Below are 7373 nucleotides of genomic sequence, written 5' to 3' on the forward strand. Positions count from 1 at the left end.
AAATTGGTTTCTTCTCCAGAACTTGCGCCCAAAGTACTGCTTGTTACTACATGAAGAATAGAAAGCAATAAACACTGCACCTTGGTTAATTTGGTTTTCAAGCACTAATAATATCATTAAGTTACATTACACATGGCAAGGAAGTTTATTCTGCTAAGTCCCACTGCCGTGTGGACTTGACCATAGAGATTATTCCTTGATAATTGATGGTGTTGATCAGAGTAGGCGTGGACAGCAAGATAATATTTCAGTATGTAAGGACATCAAACATGAACATGAATAATAAAAAAAGACCACCGGTCAGTGAGATTATAATTGAGGAGCAGATGTATAGCTTCCCGCTAAGAAAGCAGCCACGTGGATTTTGGTAACAGGCAATTTTCTGTGGTTTTAATATTCTCCCTAAAGAATTTAAAGAGCATCAAATGGAAATGTGATATGAATATTTTTAAATTATACCAAATTGCATGAATGCAATCTAATTTGTTTTCATGAGGGTTCTTATTTGAAAAATATATATATTAAAATAAGAAAGTTCAGGAAGATTGAAATTATCTCGAACAGGGATATATTTAACAATCAGTATTTCAGAGAAGAAGAACTGTTAGAAGTGTTTAAGATTATTACGACCACAACACCCACTTTGTGCATTTTGCAGATATAATTAAAAAAAGGTTCCTCCAGACCTCAATAAACTAAATTTTAAAAAAAGTTGTCTCTTGAATTAAAAACTTATCCTAGATTTCTTCTGGAATTTGTTTCTGCACTAGTCCAGCAAAGAAACAAATTTCTATTGGCTAAAACAAGCATTAATAACAACAATTAAATAGATCAAAAGAATTTACTTAGACCCTTATTCTCTGTGGCCCCAGCCCATTTAAATATATATATATATATATACGTATTTATGTAAATACTGCAATTATTATGTGTATGATCAGAGGAAAAGAAACTCCAGCTACTTCAAGTGTTACCTTTCCCAGAGCTAACTCTACAACTAGGTAGAAGAAGATAGTTGATTCATGCAACAGATATGCACGAAAAGCGTCGCAGGGCCTTTCCTGCATGATTTAAGACAGACTGCTACCTTCAGGTTTTGTGGAGGATGATATCCCCTTGCAATCACGGAAGAGAGATTTGACTGCCAGAAAAATCAACTTTGGTATTCAGAATGGGAGCCATGCCATCTTGTTCCTGATGCAAAACATCATAGGCAGGCTTTGCTTTTATTCCCCCACATCAGCTTTGTGGAACTTCTCCCTTCTCTGGCTTTAACAGGAGATTTGACTGTGTCTCACAGGGAACAAGATTCCCAGTCCTACTGAGCATGGGACATTTGCCTTTTTGTGCACAGAGGAATCTAGTATTTGAATTTGAATTGATTTGAAGGGGGAAATGATTGCACTGGTCCTCGACTTTATAACCATTCCCTCACTGACCATTGGAAAAATCTGACTTACGCGACTTCCGGTGGCGACGTGGCGCCGAAGACAGCCGTCTCCGGGCTGTCCGCTCCGCAGCTGTGTTTATCCATCGTAAACAGCGCCGATCAGCTGTTTAGATGGATTTGAAGCCTCCTCCTCGGGAGAAGAGGAGGGGGTGAGGCCCCAGGTAGGGGTTGAGCTCTCCGGGGCCGCCTGAGCTGAGAGTTTGGGCGGCTGAAGGATTGAGCCCCCCCGAAGCCTGGGTTGCTCCGAGCTGCGCAGCGTCTCTGCTCCGTGATTTTTGGAGCAGAGCCAGGCGTTAGCAACCACCCCTGCCAGAAGGAAATACCCTTGAGTATCAAGATGCAGGCAGAGCGGTACAGGAGGTCATGGTGATGTGGACTTTTATTTTTACTCTCTAGCTCAATGGATTTTATAGCTTTAAAGTGAAAGTGCGCAACAAGTGAAAGTGGGGAAAGATGGCGGCCAAAACTTCTAAAGCTCTTCGGAGTGCGGGGTCTTCCCCGGTGCAGCAGACCTCGTTGCAAGCTTTGCTTCCTCCTGCACCTCCTCTGGCATTGACGCTTAAGGATTTACAAGATGCCTTTGAAAAGCATTCACAATTAATGTCTGATATGATGGATGAAAAGTTGAAAAAGCTGGAGGAGAAATTGGAGAAGAAGATGGAAGAGAAGTTTAGAGCAATGAGGGTAGACATGTTGTCTATAATTGAAAGTGTAGCTGAATGTGTGCAACAGCTGGGGGAAAAAGTGGAGGATCTCAGTCAAAAGAACTCGATATTAGAAGTAAAGGTATTAGAGAATGAAAATATAAGGGACAAAATGGACAGAGAATTGAGCCTTGTTCAGTACCATCAGATGCAGTATGCTATTAGAATCAGGGGCTTAAAAGAGAATCTCAAAGAAGATTTAAAGCAGCAGATCTCTGAGGCTTTGGAAGTGGTATTGGGCCAGCCAGCATCTGAAATTGAGGGAAGCATGGATAAAATTTTTCGTGTAAATTCATGGATTGCAAGACAGAGGAAGTTACCCAGAGATGTGGTGGTCTATTTTACAAAGAGAGTAATTAGAGATGAAGTCATTCAAGCTGCTTATGATACTAAATTGGTAGTTGCTGAGCAAGAAGTTCTGGTTTTAAAAGAGATTCCTCCAAAGATTTTAAGGAGAAGGAAAGATTTTGCATTTCTTACACAGGAACTTAAGAAATGTGATATCAAGTTTAGATGGGAGATTCCAGTCGGACTGGTGGTGATGCACGAAGGTAAAAGACATCGTCTGGTTACTGTGGCCCAGGCACGTGATTTTTACAGCAACGTGTTAAAAGTAACCCCCCTATCACTTCTGGATGCTGCAAAGGGATATGGCGAGGGAAAGCCTCAAGATGTTGCCGATAGACAGAGGAGAATGGTGTTCGAGGGGATCAAGTTACAGTTTCATCGGCTGCTGCTGGAGAGCAGAGGATGTCGCGTGCCGCCCTAAGACGAGCGAGACGAGAGCAAGAGCAAGATCAGCAGAAAGTTATGGAACCTCCAAAGGGTACTTACAGTGAAGCTGTGGGAGGGGCGCGGTCCAAAGAAGTTACAGGGGCCATTTTAGATGTGCTCCAAAAGCTTTGGGGCGTCAAGATTGGTGACTAAATTTCTAATTTAGAATGTCAGTGGATTAAATTCATCATAGAGGAGAAAGAAAGTCTTTCAATATTCAAAACAATTTAAGACTGATGTTATTTGGTTGCAAGAAATGCATATTAGGGTTATGGACCAAAAGTATTTATTGAATTTAAGATTGGGTACGCAAGCTCCTAATTAACAACAAGTTGACTTTTCTTAACTTACTACACATAAAGGGTACTTAATTGGATTATAAAAATTTTTAATTATTTTTTTTTCATTGGAGATTGGAATGGTGTCCTAGACGTATAGATGGATAAAGCGGGGTTGTTGTTTTTTAAGCGTGTCATGAGTCATGCTAGATTCTTTTTTATTTGAACTCAAGGATGATCTGGAATTGTGAGACATTTGGCGTGATATATGCAAGAACTATTTTTGATCATAGTTCAGTTTGGTTGGAGATTAATAAGGTTAATAGAGATAGGCGCTTTTGGCGCATAATTGAGAATTTGTTTAGAAATTAGAGGTAAATAGTAGATGAAAGGTTTTTTTTTGAAATTAATATGAATAAGGATTGGGACTAAGAAATTTCATTTAGCATTTCATTTAGTAAAGCTCCTTTTCTGTTTTTCTGTTTTTCTTCTTTTTTCTATCTGTAATATTAATATTGTTTGTAATCATTTTACATGAGCTAGAGGGTGATAGAATTAATAGTTTATTGTAGATAGCATATGGATGCTTATGTTTGTTTTTTGTTTTTATACCCTGTATTTAGCTCTGGGAAGTCGGGGGGGAGGGGGGAATGGGGGAGAGGGATAGGGAGGGTTAGATAGGGGTGGGGGAGGGGGGATTGATAAAGTTAAAATGTACTGTAAAACTTTTTAAATAAAAAAAAGAAAAATCTGACTTATGACCGTTTTTCACACTTACGACCATTGCAGCATCCTCATGGTCACAACAGATCAATCAAAATTCAGATACTTGGCAAGTGGCAGGTATTTATAACAGGTCATGTGATCACCATTTGTGACTTTCTGACAAGCAGAGACAACAATTCACTTAACAACGATATTACTAACTTAACAACTGCACTGATTTACTTAACAATTATGGCAAGAAAGGTCGTAAAATGAGGGAAAACTTAAGAACTGTCTTGCTTAGCAAGGAAACTTTTGGGCCCAATTGTGTTCGTACGTCAAGGACTATCTGTAGAAATAGTGAAAACTTGCTACCTTCTGCAAAATACTATCTCACATAAAAATTGTCATTATTAAGTAAAAAAGAAAAAAAATGAGCACAGATGAAATCCTATGCACAATTTAACTAAGTTTTTCACTTACTGTTTTTAGAAAAATATATATTTGGAACTAGTAATATATATTTGTAAAAATATATATTAACAAACTAGCAAGTCCTTTAAAGGTAACATTAGCTTGAAGTACGTATAACTAGTCACAAAAGAGATCAGAACCAATTATTTCTGAAACAGAATGGATGCTTGCTAGCAGCTGGCTTGTAATATGAGAAATATTACAGCCTTGCTTTTATATGTTCTTCTACCAGTTCAAGAGCAGGTGATTGGATGTCCTCTGGCAGGTGCTGATGGATTAAGGTGGTCACTGATCAAGTCCAAAATTTGAATTAGAGGTTTTTGTGTGCACAGCTAGAATGAAAATGATATGTAAGCTTAATTCCTCTGACTTAATACGAAGTTTAAAGGTAATGGTTTATTTCCCACTCATGCATAGTTGCAAAATTGTGCTGTAAGCCAGTGGCCTCTTAGGAATATTTTAGATGAACAGCATACAGTGTATAAAAATTCAGATACATTTGCTTCTTGAGTACCTATAAGGCAGACATGCACGGTATAGAGGCAAAAAGCGCAAGCATTTACAGAGTGCCTCACTGTATCAAAATCGAGATTGCACAAACATACAATCACTCTGTATTGTAAAACACAGGGAAGAAGAGAAGCAACTATTTAGAACCTCTGGTATAAGAACATGGGCAATGACTAGAGCTATGGCTATAACCAGGGCTTTTTTTCTCATAGAATGCTCAGAATGGAGTTCCGGCACCTTTTTTGGATGGAACCTTGTAGGGCAGGCAAGGCAGGTTGTCTGACATGTGTGAGTTCCGGCACCTTTTTCTTTTACAAAAAAAGCACTGGCTATAACACACGGAACTGTCAACAATCCACTCTTGATAACAGACACCCAGCGACAACTACATCCCCCTGAAACGGATGCGAGACGACTCAAAGGAACACAGCCGGCCTCAACGAACAGACCGGTGACGCGCTCCATGAGCGGAGCGCAGAGACACTAACAGTATAAATGCCATCTCCCCACCCCAGCGTTTCCATCCTGACGACGTTGGCAGTTGGCCAACGAAAGCTTGATCTTTTAACAATAAAAACTGTTTTAGTTTTTCTTATTCCATCCCGGTCTTCGCTTAGTTTGTTAATTTTAATATGCCTGGGATTCGCATTTTTAATCTTATCAAGGAATACTATAAGGCAGTGTACAAAATAAATGAGTATACATTGCTTCAAATACTATAAATATATTTCAGGAATGGATCTAAATGTTTTCATTTTAAAATTATAGTCAGGGTTTTTAACATTTAAAAAAAATATCATAGAATGGATTTTTTTTTCTTAGAATTTTACAGAAAGTACCTTTTAGACAGAAAATTGTCTAATAGGGTAAAAGTGCCAAAAACAAATATATTCATACTCGGAAATGAATACTATTAAATTCTATGCTTACAGGTAACTAGATAACTAAATCTTCTCACAGTCCAAATAACTGAACGTATCCCCCCAAAATGTGACAATTCACATGTATTGATTCAATTCAAATTTCTAAATCAAATCTTTAAAACAGTGTAAACCATCATCAAAGTGGGCAATTCTGAACTAATTCAGGGGTTTGGAAAGATTTTGTCTATGCATATGCTTATCTCTCAAATCTGCTTCAATGTCTGAATCAGATTTGATTTAAGTTTCCACATTAGTTTGAAAGGTGGAATCAAACTGAATGAAGAATTCTAGTTAGGTCAGTTTTTAATCCCCCGGCCCCTCATATCATCTTGACATTTCCTCTACTGTAAGGCAACAGTTCTCTTAAATGGAAGATACCTGCAAAATTCAGCATCACAGCAGCCACTACACTGCCAACAGAAATTTCACAGGATTGCAAAAACTGCTGAAATAAGAGAGATTTCAGCTCATCTTTGAAGGATATCTTATGCTATGGCATTATGAAATTATGGTGCCCAGTCCCCAAAAGTTTGATAAATTCCAATATAAATAACCAAAAGTGCCAAGTCTAGTTTTCACATGAGGGTTTACAAAGTACACATCTTTGAGATGCTATGCCAAAACCACATAAAATCCAGCATGGCTTAGTACAAATAAGTGAAGCCCATCCAGTAAGCTGCGCTAAATTAGGTGAAGGAGAGCCAGGACAAAACCTATAATGGTGATATGTGTTCTGATCCTTGACATGGTGTTAGCATGGCACATTTAGCAGTTCAATTAACCAAGCTGGGAGATATGCAAACATTTTTAGTCTAGTTTTGTAGCTGCTGCTTATCTTTTTCAAGATATACTTCAAAGAAACCTGCACATGCATTCCTCCCTACTTCCTATCTGTTGAAGAAGAAAGCTTTTACTTTACCTGTAAATACATCTGGGCACAACTGCTCAGGAAACAATTTTCCAGCAATGACATTCTGGTTACTACTGAGAATGTTCTCTTTCAGACTCTATTTGAACTGACAAAAAAAAGCTGCTATCTCAGTAACATACATTTGAAAAATATCCCCATTTAATATTCAGATTGTTGATAGGGATGTATTGTATTAGTCATAACTGTGGATCCAGTTAATCATATCAATATTTACCATGAGGAAAGAAATGTGCCCAAATTCTTTTTATGCTCCTGCTCTCTTTTATTTATTTATTTATTTATTTATTTTAATTCCATTTATATCCCACCCTTCTCCGAAGACTCAGGGCGGCTTACAAGCTTAGCAGTAGGTACCCAGTATGCATCCATATATCCAAAGTTTATCATAAAATATATTTTATTATGGTTTTTTTTGTCTCCTTCAATTATTGAGATGTTTACCTCATTTGCTCTTCAAGGACAAAATTTAGTGAAAATGATAGAAATTTTGGAAATTTATTTATTTATTTATTTATTGAATTTCTATACCGCCCTTCTCCCGAAGGACTCAGGGCGGTGTACAGGGCAATAAAAACATTACATACAAAAGTTAAAATAAAATTAAATTAATTAAGCCCTAACAAT

At 37.8% G+C, this 7373-nt stretch overlaps 1 long non-coding RNA gene across 1 annotated transcript; it reads left to right on the plus strand.

The window, feature by feature from the left end:
- Positions 1-2380: 2380 nt before the first annotated feature.
- On the plus strand, positions 2381-3606 carry LOC310639658. The gene is made up of 2 exons (XR_014492367.1): positions 2381-3351; positions 3417-3606. It is a non-coding gene; the product is annotated as an uncharacterized lncRNA (long non-coding RNA).
- Positions 3607-7373: the final 3767 nt, after the last annotated feature.

The sequence above is a fragment of the Vipera ursinii genome (assembly GCF_947247035.1).
Source record: "Vipera ursinii genome assembly, chromosome: 4".
Classification (NCBI taxonomy): Eukaryota; Metazoa; Chordata; class Lepidosauria; order Squamata; family Viperidae; genus Vipera; species Vipera ursinii.